General features: G+C 39.9%; 1 non-coding gene across 1 annotated transcript; it reads right to left on the reverse strand.

Annotated features, from left to right (window-relative positions):
- Window positions 1-18,559: 18,559 nt before the first annotated feature.
- Window positions 18,560-18,666, reverse strand: LOC141603454 (small nucleolar RNA R71). The gene has a single exon (XR_012525329.1). It is a non-coding gene; the product is annotated as a small nucleolar RNA R71 (small nucleolar RNA).
- Between the last annotated feature and the right edge of the window lie 716 nt (window positions 18,667-19,382).

The raw sequence follows: 19,382 nt of genomic DNA on the forward strand, positions 1-19,382 counted from the left end.
ATTGTTAAAGAACACAATTACATGGACTACAAAAGACATTAGTATTATATTGTACTTTGCGAAGTAACGTAAGTCGTAAACATCACATCTCTTCCTCCCCTTCCTCCTCATACAAATCGCTCTTTTTCCCCTCATCCCTCCTTAACCCTCCTCTTCCTTCTCCTTTTCCCAAACCTTCCTCACCCACTACTTCGTTATCCTCTTTATCTCCCTCTTTTCTCTTCAACGTCGTCGCATCCTAAACCACTTTCTCTTCTTCAACCTCGTAGTCCTCCCTCCCTTCCCCCTTTCTCCTTCCATATGTCCTCCTTCTTCCCTTTCCCCTTCCTACTCCCCATACCTACTATGTTCCTTTATCCTCCTCTTATATATCCTCTATTTCCCCTTCTCCTCCTGCTTCTCTCGTATTACTCCTCTCCTTTTTACTCCTCCACACACATCTTCCCCTTTCTCCTCCCTCTTCCCGCCTATTTCCCTTTCCTCTTATCATTCACCTCCTTCGATTTCCTTCTCGTTACCCTCTATTCTTTCCCCCTTACTCTCTGTATGGACATCCGTCTCTTTCCCTTTCCCCGCATCCGCATCCGCATTATCCTCCTTCCTCTTCTCCTCCTACGATTTGTCCTCCTACCCTTACCCTTACCCCATTCTTCATTTTATAACTTATTTCTCTCCCTCTCCCCCTTGTCCGCCTCTTACCCTCTCTCCTTTCTCTTTAACATTGCTGCCTCATCCTCCTCCGGCTTTTTATCAGCCTCCTTATCCCCTTTCCTATTCGTCCTTCCCCTTTATTGTGGCTCCCTGCCTTCTCTTGTGTCTCCTCCGTCATTTTTCCTATGCTTCTTCCAAGAAAATGACATTTTTATTAAGATTGTCTCGACTAACTGATACATTAGTGAAAAGAAAACTTGATAGGTTTAATACATTTTTTTCTATTTATTTTAATTTCTTCATTTTAATCATTTCTCTTCCTATTACTACTCCTACTCCTCCTCTTTCTCCTCATACTACTCGTCCTTCCCTCCTTACCCCTTACTACTCCTCTTTCCCCAATTCATCTCTCTCTCACAGTTTATCCTTTTTCTCTTCAACGTTTTTTAGCCCTCAAACACCTTATCTCCTCCTCACTTTTCTACTCATATTATTCGGCATTCTCCCCTTACCCTTCCTATTTCTCCTCCACCTATTTCCCCTCGTTCATCTCCCTCGCCATCCCCCTCGTCCTTCTATTTCTCTCTCCCTTTTCTCTCCAACGTCGTTGCATACTCGTATCCTAAAAGCTCCCCCTTTTCACCCTCGTGGTCCTTATCCGTAACTTTCTCCTTCCTTCTCCCATATACGGATATACCTTCCATGTCCTCCCATCCTCTTATATATCCTTCATTTACCCTCTTCACCCACTTGTTCTCATACTGTTATTCCTCCCATTTTTCCTCGTACCACTCCTCCATATATTATTGTTTCTGCTCCCTTCCCCTTTTTCTTTTCTTTTATCGTTCATGTAATACCCGTCCTCTTAGAGACTCGTTGACCGTCGTTGACTGACCCTAGACACCTGTCTAGACCTTCGGAAACCTTACGAGCTACCTGTCCTCTTAGAGACCCGTTGACCGTCGTTGACTGACCCTAGACACCTGTCTAGACCTTCGGAAACCTTACGAGCTAACCTTGTGACGTTTTAACCTTTGAAGTTGTGGTTACTCGATCTAGCGGAGGCTACTCGATCGAGTAGCTTAGTCACTCGATCGAGTAGAGGCCATTCGATCGAGTAAGTTGTTTACTCGATCGAGTAACGGGAGTTCAGCGGGGTATTATAAATCGTGATATCGTGAAACCCAAATCATTTCTTCTCCTTCTCTCCTAAACCTATATGTCGTCATATCACCTCTCCTTCACCATGGTTCATCTCCTTGAGGCCTTTGAGAGTGGTTACACCATAAGGATGGGATGCTTGAGTCGGGTAGCGGTCTTGATGCCGGATTGCTTTGTATAGGTATGTTGTCATCATCATCATCGTCTCCCTTGATTTCAGTTGTGGTTATGGTAGTTGTAATAGATGGTTATGCTGGTTGTTATAGGTGGTTATGGTGACTGCTTGTTGTCTTATGGTCGAGCGAGGAATTGCTGCGGTTTGCTAAAGATAGGTTTTCCTACTCAGTACTGTTGGTTGTCTAGACTCTAGAGTGTCGATTGTTGTTGTATAATTGGTTTAGTGTCGTTGTTGATGGTGTAGGTTGGTTATTGTTGACCGTTGTTATTGTATAATGTAGTTGGTTGTGATTGTTTGCCTGTTGATGCGTGTCAATTATATGATGTTTTACACCCTATTTTACATGCATTTCAGAGCTCAATTGTGTAGTTTTATGCTACTATTTGCCCCATTTCGTCTACTTTCGTATTTTTATGTAATATTGCAGATTTATGCGGGAATGAGTAGATTTTGAGCTAAATCCAGTCCCGAGAGTACCTTCAGACCTTTGCATTTGACGTAAAGTATTTACTCAAGGAACGAGCTTGGTGCGCATTTCGAGGCCCAAAAGACAAATCCACAAGAATTTAGAAGTCAAGTATCAGCTAAAGCAGTCGATCGACCGCTACCTATGGTCGATCGACCATACCACGACTTCAGGAGCCACTGTTCAGAGCTTACCAGTCGATCGACCGGCCTCAGTGGTCGATCGACCATACCGCTATTCTGACGAGAATTAAAAGATCGAGATTAAGGAAGCCCATTGTGTTTTAGGTTTTAGAATAAAGTTGCGTACGTTTACCTATATAACGTAACACATTCCTGATGCTACGATCATCAAGTTTTAATCTAGTTTATTATCAGAAATTCTTTAGGGTTCATAGTTTAGAATATTGTTTCGTATTCAATACAAGTTACTTTTTGCATTCGGTTTTTGGATTCTGTCTTTACAATTCCTCTTCACGGTACTATCCTGCTCTTATTTTCAGTTTGTTACTTTATTTGCGTTCATAGATATAGAATTGCTAGTTAGTATCCCAAAAGCCAATTTTATCGTTTTATGTCAATTGCTTATTTCATCGTTTTAATCATGAATTCTTCTGTTTTATTAGTCAATCTTATTGTCGTTATCATTCCTAGTATGAGTAGCTAAATTCATTGTGCTAGGATGTAGGGAATCTGTAGGTTAGGCGGCATTAAAATTGGTATGACCTAAATCGCACGCCGGTCGATCGACTGGGTTCCCTGGTCGATCGACTAGCCACGCTGAGATTGCTTCGTTTTAATTGTTTTTAATTGTTATGTTTGACGAATCGAGTGCACGCGACTAGTTGAATGTTTAGGATTTGACCGACCACTACTACAGATACAGGATATAACAACGGTAAAAAACCGTTGTTATATAAAAAAGCGGATGTTGTTAAAGCGTCCGTTGTAAAAGGTTTTAACAACGGTTGGTTTTCTTAAGGAAACCGTTGTTAAAAATATTAACAACGGTTTTAAGTATAAAAATCCGTTGTGGAAAGTGTGACTCAATTTTGGGGGGAAAGTTATAACAACGGGTTTTAATATACAAAACCGTTGTTATAACTAAAGACAACGGGTTGTTTTTAAATAACCGTTGTTGTTTGTTCTTAAAAAATAAAAAAAATTAAATTAAATATTACTAGATGCATGCATAATTACGGCCCGTTAGAATTTCGATGCATGCATTATTACTGACATCACTGTGCATATGAACGGACAATATGGAATGAGAAGGGTTAGTAATAAGATTTGAATCAGCATTGAGAGATATGATGATGATTATGGCACAACTTCCTAACATATATATTAATTAAAAAACAACTCAACCCACACATTGTTTAGTATAAATACATTGCATTATCTCAACTAACATTTCCATTATCTCAATATATACATCTCCAAACCCTAACTGCTAAAACAAACTCCAAATAAATAACTCTACTTAATCTTTCAAAACAAACTCCAAACTCCAACAAAATGAATGATTTCATCCTTAAGACTCTTACTATGATCGAGAATAACAACAGCTTCATCCGCCGGTTCCTCCATATTGAGGAAAGTTTCAGGAGCTACCTTGCGGATACTCGATCCGCACTGAAGCACGCCAAAGAAGATGGCTTGATGGAGCAGCAGCAGTTGCAGCTATATGACGATATATCAACTGCTGAACGGAACCTCCAAATAGCCAAGGAGGAGAGGACGGATACGATAGAGCAGAATAAGATCCTCTATGAAAATATAAGAATTGCATTTTTATATATGTAATTTTTTTTTTAATTTATGTATTTATAAATAAATATATATATATATATATATATATATATATATTAATTATGTTTATCTTGCTTCTTCATCTTGCTTCTTCATTGTTTTACTAACTAATTATGCGAACAATACTTAAACAAATAACATAATGGTCGATAAAAACACATACATGCAAACAAAATAAATAGAAAAAGAAAATAATGACGATGAAACTAACAGTGACGGCGAGATTTACCTGATAAATACAGAACGTAAGAGACGATGAAATCAACAGTGACGGCGAGAAGATAAAGCGACGATGAGAAAGAGAGAAAGAGAGAAAGAGAAAGTGTGTGTTTTGTGTTTGTTTGTCTGCTGTGTTTGTGTTTGTGTTTGTGTATTAAGGGTTGTGTTTTGTGGTGCATGAGACTTGTGTTTGTGTGGTTTATAGTATGGAAGGTATTGACAACGGTTATTAAACAACAACCGTTGTGAAATATGTTTTAACAACGGTTGTAAAAAACACCCGTTGTCAAATATGTTTTAACAACGGGTTACAAAAGTAACCGTTGTGATTACTTTTCACTAACTTTGCGCCAATTTTGCGCCAAATTATCAACAACGGTTGTGCATGTGTGACCCGTTGTTAAAAATAATAACAACGGTTTTTATAACCATACCCGTAGTAATTAATTTTAGTAAAATTCGCGCCATACATTCTACAACGTCTATTGTGATTTTCGTGAATAATCGTTGTTAAAGGGGCGTTGTAGTTGCCTGGATTTGTAGTAGTGGACCCAATAAAGATCGAAAGATAGGGAAGGGAAACAGCCTGCCTAATTAAGACGACTAGATTAATTAGATCGAAAGATAGATTAATTTAGATCCTTTAGTCACTTTTCAGGACGAAAGTTAGTATTAGTGACATTAGGGACCTGTAGCGAGATCGAAAGATGCTACTTGTGAGAGTGGACCGAGAGGACCTCCTATTTTTCCGTCTCACGTGTTTGATTTAGACCTACCTAGTATGCTGCCGCCGAAACTATAGTGAACCGACCATCTTAGCACCCTTTTAATTCTCGATTTCATCTGTTGTTTAGTTTGTTTTACTTTTATTGCCTTAGCTATAGATCACTCAAATCAATCAACCCTCACATACTGTTACCTTAGGCTGAAATTAGACAACTAATAATTACATCTGCCTCTCTGTGGTTCGACTCTGTTACCACTAGCTTCTGTTAGTTTTAATAGGTTTTATAAATATTATTTTTGGTACTCACAACGACGGGTATCAAATTTTGGCGCCGTTGCCGGGGAGGCAATTGTTCTAGTTTTTAGTTGTTTTATTTTAGTCTGTTTCTTAGTTTAAGGGACATTCGTTCCTTAAACTATTCTCATATTCTTTTTGTAGTTTCTTCTTATGCGCAGGTCGCAGGGTGGTGAATTACTACCGTTCAATCCCGAGATTGAGAAGACCTTGCGTGAGTTGAGACGATCATCTAGAGTATTGCCGTCAGAGGAAGAGCTGAGTACTCTGTCTAGTTACTACGAGAACGAGCTGTTCGAGGAAGATCCACCATCATCTCCTGTTTCTACTTCATCAGCCGAGACCGTCACTTCTCCAGATTTTCCAGTCATGGCTGAAGAAGCAAGTATAGCTAGTCACTCTGAGCCGACAGCTGCAAATCTATACAAGGGGTTCGAATTACCGGGAGCTGATAGGAAATTCGAACCGAAGCCTTCTTATATCAACTTGGTTGAGAGAAACCAATTTGGGGGAGCTGCAAATGAAGATGCAGCCAAGCATATGGAGATATTTATCGATTATTCTTTGCTCTATACCCCCCCGACCGGTGTGACCCAGGACCGGATAAAGGAGACTATGTTTATATTCTCACTCCGCGATCTTTGCAAGGGAGTGGTACAGAGACTGGACCGAGCCGCTAATGGGATCACCGACTGGAATTCTTTGGCCTTGGCATTCTACAAGAAATACTTCTCTGCCTCGAAGACAAATGCCATTAGAGCTCAGATCACGAGCTTTAAACATGGTCCTGATGAGAACTTTCACGAAGCATGGGTCCGTTTTAAGAAGCTGGTGCGAACCATTCCGCATCATGGGTTTGAGAAATTGAGCCTATGCAATCAGTTCTACAATGGGCTCTATGACGATCGAGGGCTATCCGGACGCGACAGACTAATGGCGATTCCGGGAGAATACGGGGGAGACTAAGGGGTGGAAGATCATTGATGACTTGGCCACCCACAAAGCCGAGTATGGAAATTCCAGGGGAAATCAAAGGAGAGTGCTTGAATCTCCTTCTCAGTAGTTTGCATTAGAAGCTCTCTTTGCAAGATTTGATAAGTACGAGTTGGGAGGAGCTTCAAAAGGAGGGATCTACCATGTGAATGTTGTTTCAGACGGTCCTTTCGTCCGCAAAGATGTGGAGCCGAGGGACATGTTTGATAATTTGTCCCAATCCCTTTGAGTCTGTCTTTGCCTTTCAACATTATAGGCGGACAAACACTTACTATGAGCCGAATGTCCATCCGAATCGGAGGTGGAGCAGCCAAAATGTCTTGAATCTGACTCAACCTCCACAAAGACAGCGAGAATTATGTGCCCCCTCATAAGCAACAACAGTTCAAAAGCCCCGTATGTCCCTCAAAGAAGAATAAACAATCCTAAAATTCTAAGTTTGCCGAATCTGAAGAACTTGTTCTTTGAAAGAGTCCCAAGCTAGAGAGGTAGGGATGAAGATGTTAGAGAGCCAAATTGCCCAATTGGCTAGCAAGAATACAACTCGAGCTCCGGGACATTTACCGACTCAAACTGATCAAAAGGAGACCTTAAATGCAATCACCTTGAGGAGTGGGTCTACCCTTGATGGGCCCATTATGGTTGAGGACGTCGCTGAAAAGGATGAGGCGGAACCAAGCAAGGAGAAGGCTGTGACGAACAAAAACAAGAAAAAGACGATCACGGGTATGTCGGTCGATCGACTGACATACCCAGTCGATCGACTGGTCCGCGACAACCAGAAGCTACTGTTCGTGTAGAAGTTAGTCGATCGACTGACCAACCTGGTCGATCGACTGACAGTGCTGCTGATAGTGATTCTTTTTGTCCTCCGATGCCCGATAACTTGAGGGACCACTTGTTTCGGGGTACTACTGCCCCGAAAATATTGAGGACATACCCGACTGCTGATGGGTCCGTTCCGGTTCCGAAATACGATCCTTTGTCGATTAATGGTTCACATCTGAGACGGTCTGAAGAAGGGTCAAGTTACAACAAGGGGAAGGTTGTGGACTTTCAGCCTAAGTCCACCGACGCCGGCATGAGAGATTTAGAGGAGAGGGCTAAGTTGCTTCTTACAGCCCCCTATCCGGAGAGATTAGTGCCAACGAAGGAACAAGTATCATTTAATAAGTTTGAAAATGTTATCCGTAGCTTAAATGTACAAGTTCCTTTTCTTGAGTTAGTAAATCAAGTGCCTGCTTATATGAAATTCATGAAGCAATTACTGTCTAAAAAGAAGTCACTTAAAACTGTGCATACTGTCGCACTCACTGAGGAATCATGCTCTTATTTGATCCATACTGCACCCCTTAAGCTAGAAGACCCAGGTAGTTTTTCAGTTCCATGTAATATTGGCACCTTTCCTATTGAGAAGGCCTTATGTGACCTAGGAGCCAGTATTAGCGTTATGCCCTTGAGTCTTGCTAGGAAGCTCAAATTGACCAGGTTTGCAGTTACCAACATGACGGTACAGATGGCTGATCGTTCTGCGGTCCAGCCTATAGGAGTCTTAGAGGACATTCCCGTGCAAATAGGGAAGTTCTTCTTCCCGGTTGACTTCGTGGTACTAGATATGCCCGAAGATGCCCACATTCCTATTATTCTAGTTAGACCATTCCTGCACACTGCTGGTGCAATTATTGATGTTGGATCGGGTACTTTGACCTTTAAGGTAGGGAAGCACTCCATTGTCTTTGTCCAGACAACTAGGAAGAAAGACCCCATGTGGCCCGTCACTTGCAATACGGTTTCTGAAAAGAAATCTTATTTTATACTTCCTGATATGCCTGTCTCTACACCTATTTCTGTTGTAACCCCTCCGCCCCAGATTGGGAGCAAATTGGAGGACGATTCTTCTGTTTTAGACATTGCAAGAGCTGGTTTGGGGAAGGAAGAGCCGTATGTTGCTCCAGCTGTGAAGGAGCCAATCATTTCAAGAGGCGGCTTAGGATGTCTTACCTATGGCACTGATGAGGAGCTTGAAGAGGAGCCAGTCAAAGTGAGGGAGTCCGATTTGGATTCTGATGAGTCAGAAGAGGTCATTGCTTGGGAGGATGATGAAGCTGTTGATCCATTGAGTCTTGCAGATGATGGAAGTGAGAGTGCAGCTGAGAAGATGAGCATTGTTGAGGCTACTTCTTGTAGCCAGAAGCCGACCAAGTGGGCCATTCCGTGGCCGTTCTTGATCAACTATTAGCTGATCACATGCTTTTTCAGACTTTCATTTTATTGCTTTTTAAGACTATTTATCGTTTTTCGTGTGCGCGAGACTTCGCTCTTTTAAGTTGTTTAGGATTTTTAAACACTTTAGACTATTGCTTTGGGTTTTGCGCATTTGTGGGCCCGTTATTATGTGTGTATGCAGGTTTATAGACCATATTAGCTCAAGTTATTGAGCTAAATAGACGAAATCAGAAAGTTACAGCAGGTCAGCCAGTCGATCGACTGCCTCCTATGGTCGATCGACTGAGCCGCGATTTCCAGAAGCTCTTGTTGCTGTTCACCTTGGTCGATCGACTGAGTGATGTAGTCGATCGACCGCCCAGAGCTACTGTACCTGTTTTCGATCATTCCCTTGCTGTGTTTGATCGATTTTCGGAATTGAGGGAGTCTTCCCTCCTCTTTACTTTCCGACATTTTTCTGTTTTCTCCCGTTTTTAATTTTTTTGCACGTAATTACCGCTCCCACATTGCTTTCTCGGTTTTATGTGTGGTATCGTTGTCTTTTCAGGTATCTATTAGTAGCACTGCTGGCTACTGAAACCTTCTGGCTCACGCTGGTTTGGGGAGGTTTCCTTTTGCTGCGCTTAAAGTCTTGTGAGTCTCCATGTCTTCACTTCATGTCTTGTTCACTTAATTTATCGCAAATTGCCGTTTTCCTTTTCTTCATTACATGATTTTGCACAATGGGGACATTGTGCGATTTGGTTTGGGGAAGGGTTTTGCGTTGCATTTCATATGTTTTTGCATTCACGTTTACATTTTTGTCTTGCATTGTTGTTTATTTCCCTTTATATTTACAGAAAATTCAAAAAAATTAAAAAAATTCAACAAAATTCAAAAAAATGCACGTTTATTTTAGCATATAGGTTGAGTCGGAACGGTAGTATTTCAATGATGACATTGCATTTGCATCTGTTTTATCGCCTAAGCCTTGCTAATTGACATGTTATTAGTAGAATCAATTGCATAGTCTACGAGTTTTTCGTTAAATTACCTGCTGGACTTGAAACTTGACTTAGAAATTTGGTAAACTACATCATTTTCTGAGATTTAGAGCCTATAACTGGTGTCATCTATGACCAGTTTATCTAGGATGTGAGTAGTTACTCCTTATGAGACATGTTACATAAATATGCATAATTATGAACTTAATCTGCTTAATACCTGTGTGCATTCGGTTTGTAGTTTGTTGACACATGTGGTAGAGGTCCCCTTTTTCTCATCTTACCCATAAGCTCCACACTGCCAAAAATAGCCTTTTTGTCCCGTTTACTACATCCTACATTTAGCCTGCCCTTGTCAAGCTAGTAATTTAGTTTTTGGGATTGTTACTACGTTTTTGGTGGCATATGCTCATTTTGAGATGTTGTTGGGAAAATGGAAGAGGAAAGAAAGGAACAAAGAAAATTCAAAAGAAGAAAAATGATTCGAAAAAGAAAAAAGAGTGTTGTACTGTTTAATGCAGTCGATCGACTGCTCTACTTGGTCGATTGACCGTTGCCCGAGACAAAAAGAAATCAATTCGCATGATTCAAGTCTTTATTCAAATGGCGATTTTTGCTCCCATGTTTCATTTGTATCTTATGGGGAGTTGATTATTTCAGAGATTGTGAGTTTTGTGCTTGTTATAGCACCGTGTGGATTGAAGTTTGAGCAAGAAATGGATATTGTCATATGGTTTTGTTACGGTACTAGCTTGATCACCTGTACCCCCACATTCCCATAAATGTTTTGCCTTTCCTGCCCATTACCTCACATATCCCTTATTTACCTCGGCATGTGTCATGGTCATCTGTTCGGTTGGAATGCATATGTACGGTTGTAGAGATTACTTTCATATTATATTGCAGGCATGTTCTTATAGGTCGTAGTTAGGTGAGTGTCACTAACAAAATGAATTCTTTCTATCTTTCACATATATTCACCTGTATTTATTGAGTGATTTGAGCGACCCGTGAAAGTCCAATTTGATAAGTCTCTATAGTTGACGGTTCAGCAGGTTTTTGACGACTACATAACTCGTTTGCATGATTCACATTTCTAATTGATTGTTGGTTTCTACATTAAATTGGTTTAGGTTTTACTTGTGCATTTCGCTCTGAGATTGAACTCGTTCCATTAGGTTTTTAGGATCGAGTCTAGTTCTTGCTTGGGGACAAGCAAGGGTTTGGTTTGGGGAAGTTTGATGCGTGTCAATTATATGATGTTTTACACCCTATTTTACACGCATTTAAGAGCTCAATTGTGTAGTTTTATGCTACTATTTGCCCCATTTCGTCTACTTTCGTATTTTTATGTAATATTGCAGATTTATGCGAGAATGAGTAGATTTTGAGCTAAATCCGTCCCCGAGTACCTTGCACTGCATTTGACGTAAACTATTTACTCAAGGAACGAGCTTGGTGCGCATTTCGAGGCCCAAAAGACAAATCCACGAGAATTTAGAAGTCAAGTATCAGCTAAAGCAGTCGATCGACCGCTACCTATGGTCGATCGACCATACCACGACTTCAGGAGCCACTGTTCAGAGCTTACCAGTCGATCGACCGGCCTCAGTGGTCGATCGACCACACCGCTATTCTGACGAGAATTAAAAGATCGAGATTAAGGAAGCCCATTGTGTTTTAGGTTTTAGAATAAGGTTGCGTACGTTTACCTATATAACGTAACTCATTCCTGATGCTACGATCATCAAGTTTTAATCTAGTTTATTATCAGAAATTCTTTAGGGTTCATAGTTTAGAATATTGTTTCGTATTAAATACAAGTTACTTTTTGCATTCGGTTTTTGGATTCTGTCTTTACAATTCCTCTTCACGGTACTATCCTGCTCTTATTTTCAGTTTGTTACTTTATTTGCGTTCATAGATATAGAATTGCTAGTTAGTATCCCAAAAGCCAATTTTATCGTTTTATGTCAATTGCTTATTTCATCGTTTTAATCATGAATTCTTCTGTTTTATTAGTCAATCTTATTGTCGTTATCATTCCTAGTATGAGTAGCTAAATTCATTGTGCTAGGATGTAGGGAATCTGTAGGTTAGGCGACATTAAAATTGGTATGACCTAAATCGCACGTCGGTCGATCGACTGGGTTCCCTGGTCGATCGACTGGCCACGCTGAGATTGCTTCGTTTTAATTGTTTTAATTGTTATGTTTGACGAATCGAGTGCACGCGACTAGTTGAATGTTTAGGATTTGACCGACCCAATAAAGATCGAAAGATAGGGATGGGAAACAACTTGCCTAATTAAGACGACTAGATTAATTAGATCGAAAGATAGATTAATTTAGATCCTTTAGTCACTTTTCAGGACGAAAGTTAGTATTAGTGACATTAGGGACCTGTAGCGAGATCGAAAGATGCTACTTGTGAGAGTGGACTGAGAGGACCTCCTATTTTCCCATCTCACGTGTTTGATTTAGACCTACCTAGTATGCTGCCGCCAAAACTATAGTGAACCGACCATCTTAGCACCATTTTAATTCTTGATTTCATCTGTTGTTTAGTTTGTTTTACTTTTATTGCCTTAGTTATAGATCACTCAAATCAATCAACCCTCACATACTGTTACCTTAGGCTGAAATTAGACAACTAATAATTACATCTGCCTCTCTGTGGTTCGACCCTGTTACCACTAGCTTCTGTTAGTTTTAATAGGTTTTATAAATATTATTTTTGGTACTCACAACGACGGGTATCACCTGTGGTACTCGAGGTGCGTCCTCGGCTGAGTGGAGTCACTTGCGGGAGTGGCTTTATGCCCTTTGATGAGTAGTATTTTAGTCGCTATTTACTCCGCATTTATATCTTATTCCGACTCGATTTTTCATGCTTAAATGATTTAAAAAGCTCATTTAGTTACTAATTTATAATTAGGTGTCTTAGTCATATTTAATATTTAATCGTATTTTTATTATAATATTCGCATTGCTATTAATTCACTAATTTATAATTATTACTCATATTAGTTATATTTAATAATTACTCGGGTTTTTAATAATATTAGTATTTATATTATTTTATTGTTTATAATTTATAGGCGAGGCATTATAATAAAGTGGAGATTCAAGCGAGAGTAAAATGAGACGAAAATTGGCGAGACGGAAAGCAAGGCGGAAATTGAGAGTCAAGACGAGTCAAAGTGACGGGTCAATGCATTATCAAGGATAATAAAGAGAAAGTCAACCCTTGACTTTGACCCATTTCACCATAGCCATCCTCCTCCTTCCCCTAACCATCTTCGATCAAGACCTCCATCACCTTACTCGACCTCCGTCCTACTTCAGCAGCCCGAAACCGAGCTCAGTTCGCACTAACAAGCATCCATACCGAGCTCCATTTCAGGCAACCGCCAACAAACCCGACTTCACCAATCAATGTGATCACCACCTGCTGCCACGACTTCAATACAAGTCTGCAAAGCAGCCACTAGGCCAGCCTCCACCTCATCGCGTCAACCACAACAAGCAACCACCATTCATTCACCAACATCAGCAACAACCTCGCATCAACCACCATTAACGACCTGCATTCATCACCATCACCTCCACAAATCAACCTCCAAACCGACATCAACCACCAGTTCATCACCACCATAGTTGCTGTTCTCCTGCACTATTTTTGCACCACCTGAGGCGAGCAGTTCCGACAACCACCATAGATATCCTCTGTTTCAACCGCACATCACCATCAATTCAATCAACCCAATTCGCGTTCTATGCTGGCTTGCCGGCAGCCGACTACTCTAACCGGCAAGGAATACACCAAGTCTTGGTCCAATTAAATGAAGATCTCGCTACCGGTCTTGTCACCGGCGGCCGACCTACCAGCATAAAACACGCATCTTCATCTCGCATCAAATTCTTGTTCTCTATGTCGGTGCCCCGGCAGCCGACAGGCCGGCATGCAACACCCAACAACACTACTCCTTCCCCTTGCTTCAAATGTCTCGCTACCGGCTCCAGTACCGGTGGCCGGTGCACCGGCAACCACAACTCGCTGTTTTGTTTATGTCGTTCCCCCTTTTCTTTGTCTTTTGTCTGTTTTTTTGTTTTTGTTTTTGACTCGAGATTGTTTTTGTCGATTACATTGTTATTGTTATTATTATTATTATTATTATTATTATTATTATTATTATTATTATTATTATTATTATTATTATTATTATTATTATTATTATTATTATTATTATTATTATTATTATTATTATTATTATTATCATTATTATCATTATTATCATTATTATTATTATTATTATTATTATTATTATTATTATTATTATTATTATTATTATTATTATTATTATTATTATTATTATTATTATTATTATTATTATTATTATTATTATTATTATTATTATTATTATTATTATTATTATTATTATTATTATTATTATTATTATTATTATTATTATTATTATTATTAGTATTAGTATTATTAGTATAAAAAGACATTACATACCACCACTTACATTAGTGGACATTACCTTAGATTATTCTAGCAATTAGATTAGAATTAGTCTACCTTAGCTTAATTTACTCTCACCAATTAGATTCCTTTAATCAAAGTTGTAATCTTTCTTCATCATTAATTTAATTCCTCTTTAGTTTATGCAAATTCTCAATAGTTTACATTTAGATTAGTGGGTTGTAATTGGAAGGGAGAAGAGATTCATCCTTATTATTTTCAATCCAAGGTTTCTCCTTTAATTATGGGTATAATTCTCTTCCTAATTTCATTGTTTTCTTCAATTGTTTACATGTTCATATTTGCCTAATTATTATAGTTACAATATGTTTTCTTGTGTTTATTTCATGTCAAAGTTTGTTCCTTTGATTGTTGTTATGGCTCATATGTGTGAGTAGTCTTCCACTAGGGGAGAAGGGGTATCTTGTGTGAGTAATTTGGGTAGGCTATTGGCTTAGGACTATAATTAATCCTTGGTAAATCCTCTTCTATTATCATGCATGCTATGTGTTTGTGGAATTGCTTGAATGAGGGTTTGAGTCTCTTCCACCATCTTATGTTTTTTTAAGTGAGAGCTTAGCTTGCGATTAGATACTACATGACAATTAGTGGGCTTTAATTAGTTTTAAGTGAGAGCTTAAACTTGTTTAGCCTTGGATTAGCCTTACCTTGAGAGAGGGAGATTTATCCTTGATTTTGCCTCGATTATTTGTTAACCTTTGCCAAGTCTCGATGTTTATTCACATGAGTGAACCCGACTACCCTAGCTTCCTTAATTAGCATCTTAATCAATTTGTCATTCACTTAGTTTAATTGCTTGTCTTAGTTGTAATTTTACTCATCATTAGCTTATCATCCATCCAATTACTTTGCTAGAACTAAACTAGAAACGAACGAGTTATCTTAAGACCCATAATTACCATCTCTTGGGTTCGACCCTCGCAATACTACAACGGGCAACCGTACACTTGCGGGGTTATAAATATAAAACAAACAACAAGTTTTGAGTTGGGTTTATGCAATTTTTGCATAGTGTTGGTAATCAATTCTATGTTAGGGCATAGACGTGTATCATATGTTCCAATAAGAAGTGGGATGTGATGTGTCGACAATTCTTGATTTGAACTCCACATGTCCAAACGGTGATTGCACCAATCCCGTTTCGCCCTACTACCTGCCTCGTTACAACCCTTCTTTCATGATTTGTGCATTGTTACATTTTGCATTTCTTTTGGACATGGGACGGTCTTACACATTAGATTGCGGACAAGTTCTCACGAGTCGCAGTAGGAGAGTGTTTTGGTTACTTTTTGTACAAAACACCCGGAATTCAAATGAGAGACGAGTGAAAACCGTGAGGATGTCGTTGACTTGGGCCCCCTTAGTCATGGGTCTTTTGGTTGAATCTTGTGTAGGTTTTGTAATTCTCGGAGGTCTAGTCCCTCTTTCCCCTTTCCCGCTCTAGAATCCGTTTATTGAGCTTTATTGGACACATTAGGGTTGCCTGGGCCATGCCTAGGGGTTTGACAGCTCCATTATTGAGACTCTGAAACGGTATTTCCCGACCGAGACCATGTTTTTGAGCTGAAAACTCGGCCGCTTAGATGAGGAAAGTGGACCATTTTTATTAGATGCATTCTATTACTTGCTTTTGTGCTCACACGTTGGATGCATCACATTTTTCTTGCAAGACCTTACTTGCCTCATGAATCGTGCTTTACCTCATAAGCACAACTACGTGAGTTGAAAGGGCGTAGAGTGCGCTAATACTCGATCGGATTATGTAGTAGAATAATTGAGTGATGCTTATATTGTGCACACACTCTTGATACTTACCATAGTAGTGTCTTGCAAATTGATTTTGGACTTACTCGAGGACGAGTAATGTTCAAGTGTGGGGAGGTTTGATATATGATTTATTTGCACCAAATTTCCCTTCTTCTTTCATGTATTCCGACTCCTATTGAGTCGGTTTTGTGCGTCTTACCTTGCATTTTGTGCCCGATACCCGCGTCTATGATTACAGAGAAATCGGGGCAAGTGAAGCGGTTCGATGACTAAGCATGAGGAAAAGAAGGTTGAGATATTGAAGCAGTGTTCTCTGCCGGCAGGCCGGCAGCCGGTCCTCCGGCAGGGAACACGACCTGGTGAGAAGAAAGGAGAAATGCTGAAGAAGAGTTCTCTGCCGGCAGGCCGGCAGCCGGCCCACCGGCAGGGAACCCCCTCCCATGCCTTAGACAAATTAGGAGAGATTTGAAGGAAAAAAAGAAACAAGTTCTCGTTGCCGGTTGGCACCCCGGCAGCCGGTCCGCCGGCACACGCATCATGAAGGTGAAGAATTGAAGTTAGAAACTCAGCAAGAGGCCGGCAGGCCGGCAGCCGGTCCACCGGCAGGGAACACACCCAAGCCAATTCCAACACATTTTGAAGAAAGAACTCAGTGCCGGCAGGGAGACCGGCAGCCAGTTGACCGGCACAGAGACCAACACGCGAGATTTAGGCTTCTTTTCCTCCTTATATTTAATCCAAGGGGATAGTATAAATACCCCTTCCCTAATAAATTATAAACACACACCCTACATCTGAAATTATTTCCTTAATCTTATACAAACCCTTAATCAAAACCTTAATCTTTCCTTAATCAATTATTAATTACTCCTTATATTAGCTTAGAATTAGTATTGTTCAATTGTTTACATTTAGTAGTAGGTTGTAATTGGAAGATAAGAAGAGATTCATCTTCCTTATTTCAATCAAAGTTTCCACCTTTAATTAATGTTGGTATAATCCTTCTTTTTATTTCTCTTCCTCTCAATTGTTTACATGTTTATTGTTGCCCAATTTACTTGCTCTCATATTATGCTTGTTCTTGTTATTTACATGTTAAAGTTTACATCTTTTGCTTCCATTTTAATTAACATGTGTGAGTAGTGTTCTACTAGGGTGAAGGGGGATCTATTGTGGACTCTTGGGGGTTAATTGCTGGCTTGAATTAGTGGAAACCATTAAGTAGTTGGTTTAGAGTAGTTGTGCATACCAAGTGTTTGTGGAATTGCTAGAATGAGGATTAAAGCCTTTCTCTATTTGTTGACTTTTTAAGGCAAGAGCCTTGACTTGTGGAAGTATGCACAATTACTCGGTCTTGGTTAATCTAAGCGAGGGCTTGACTCCCCTTGGCCTAGGGATCGACTCACACCGTGAGGTGGAGCCTTCCCCGACCCTACTTCTTGGTGACCATTGATTTAGGCTCACTAGTTGACCCTTGTCTACACTAGCAAACCCAACACCCTAGTTTCTTAGTCTCTTGAGTTAATTCGTCTAATTTATTTGCTTGCTAGTTAACTCTCTTATCTTAATTCGTAGTTTAACATTAGTTTAATGAATCATTTAATACTTGTTAGAACTAAACTAGAAACTCGATAATTAATCTAAGAGCCAAGCACCGTCTCTGTGGATCGACCTCCTTATCCTACTACATTCATTAGTTTGGTATTGAGTTTTATAAATATTGTTTGTATACCGAGGAGCACGACAAACTCGGTATCAAAATGGCGCCGTTGCCGGGGACGGTGATATTGGATTAGATATATTGTTTGTTTCTAGGCTTAGTTTACTTTGCTTGCTTGTTTTTCCACCCTTGTCCTAGTGCATTCATTGCATTAGGACCATTTGATCTCTTTTTTAGTGTTTGTATAGGTGTAATACCGGCTCTCTTGTCCATCTTGATCGAGATATTGAGAAGTCTTTCTGGGTAAGAAGATGGTTAGCACTATCGGCTCTAAGGAGATCTCCACCTTCACCAAACCAACTACAAATACATCCATCTCCACCACCAATTCTCAACCAAACCATTCACCAAAATACCCTCCAAATCACTCACTCACCCATTCACAACATTCAAACTCACCTAGCCCACCAAATACACCAAGAACCAACTTCATTGACAAAGAAATGACGGACCAACCAATGGGTTACTACCATAGACCGGATCCTAATCGGTCTTACTCTGCGATTAATTATGGAGTTCTTGCTCCTAATACCTTTGAACTCCGCTATCATACAATCTCCTTTATTCAACAAGATATTTTTCATGGCTTGAAGAGTGAAGATGCTCATGAACATCTTGTCTTATTCAAAGAAAAAGCGGGTATGATCAAGTATGATGGCATCACGGAAGAACAAATTCTCCTTATACTCTTTCCTCTTTCCTTGAAGGACAACGCTAGAAGATGGTTGAATTCACATGAACCGGGTACTTTCACTACTTGGGAAAGCTTGTCAAGGGCTTTTATCAACAAATTTTACCCTCCTTCAAGAACCGCTAGAATAAGACATGAAATCCAAACCTTCAAGCAAAAGCATCTTGAAACTTTAAGTGAAGCATGAGAAAGATTTAGAGACCTTCTTACCTCTTGCCCACATCATGGAATCCCCAAATGGATGACAACTCAAATCTTCTTTAAAACCCTTGAACAAAGGTTTAGGGATATGATTGTGGCGGCCTCCGGTGGCAATGTTGACAAGATAAAAAATGCCGAAATCACGGAGATAATTCAAAATATTTCCGACATGGAAATTAGCTATGGAGGTAGAGAAGGTGACTATGGAAGAGAAAATGAGTCCAAGAGTGAAGAACCTTCAAAGCTAAAATTGGAAAACAATGCCAAGTTGGATGAATTGTCAAAGAATTTTGATAGCTTTTTGGTGGAGAGGAAGCATGAAAATGCTTATCATGAAGAGAGACCAAGTAATTCCAAGGTCTATTATGTTCAGGAGCCTAGGTCACCACCAAAGACCTACTCTCAACAAGGCTCTCCTCCAAGAAACTATCAACAATATGCTCCCACTTGTGATAATTGTGGCGGTATTGGGCATTTGTATTACACTTGCTCATCATTTCCACATCAAAACTTCCAACCACAACAAAGCTATCCACCTCCACAATACCAACAACAATTCCAACAACATCCATACATTGAACCACCAAATTCCAACTCCTCTATTGAGATATTGCTAAGAGAAAAAGATGCAAGGGCCGAGAAAAGAGAAGCTCAAGTGAATCAACAATTCAAAAACTTGAAGACCAATCTCTTAAATGTCCAAGCACACCAAAGGACACTTGACTCCTACATGACCAACCAAGGGG

The sequence above is a fragment of the Silene latifolia genome, chromosome 9 (genome assembly GCF_048544455.1).
Source record: "Silene latifolia isolate original U9 population chromosome 9, ASM4854445v1, whole genome shotgun sequence".
NCBI lineage: Eukaryota > Viridiplantae > Streptophyta > Magnoliopsida > Caryophyllales > Caryophyllaceae > Silene > Silene latifolia.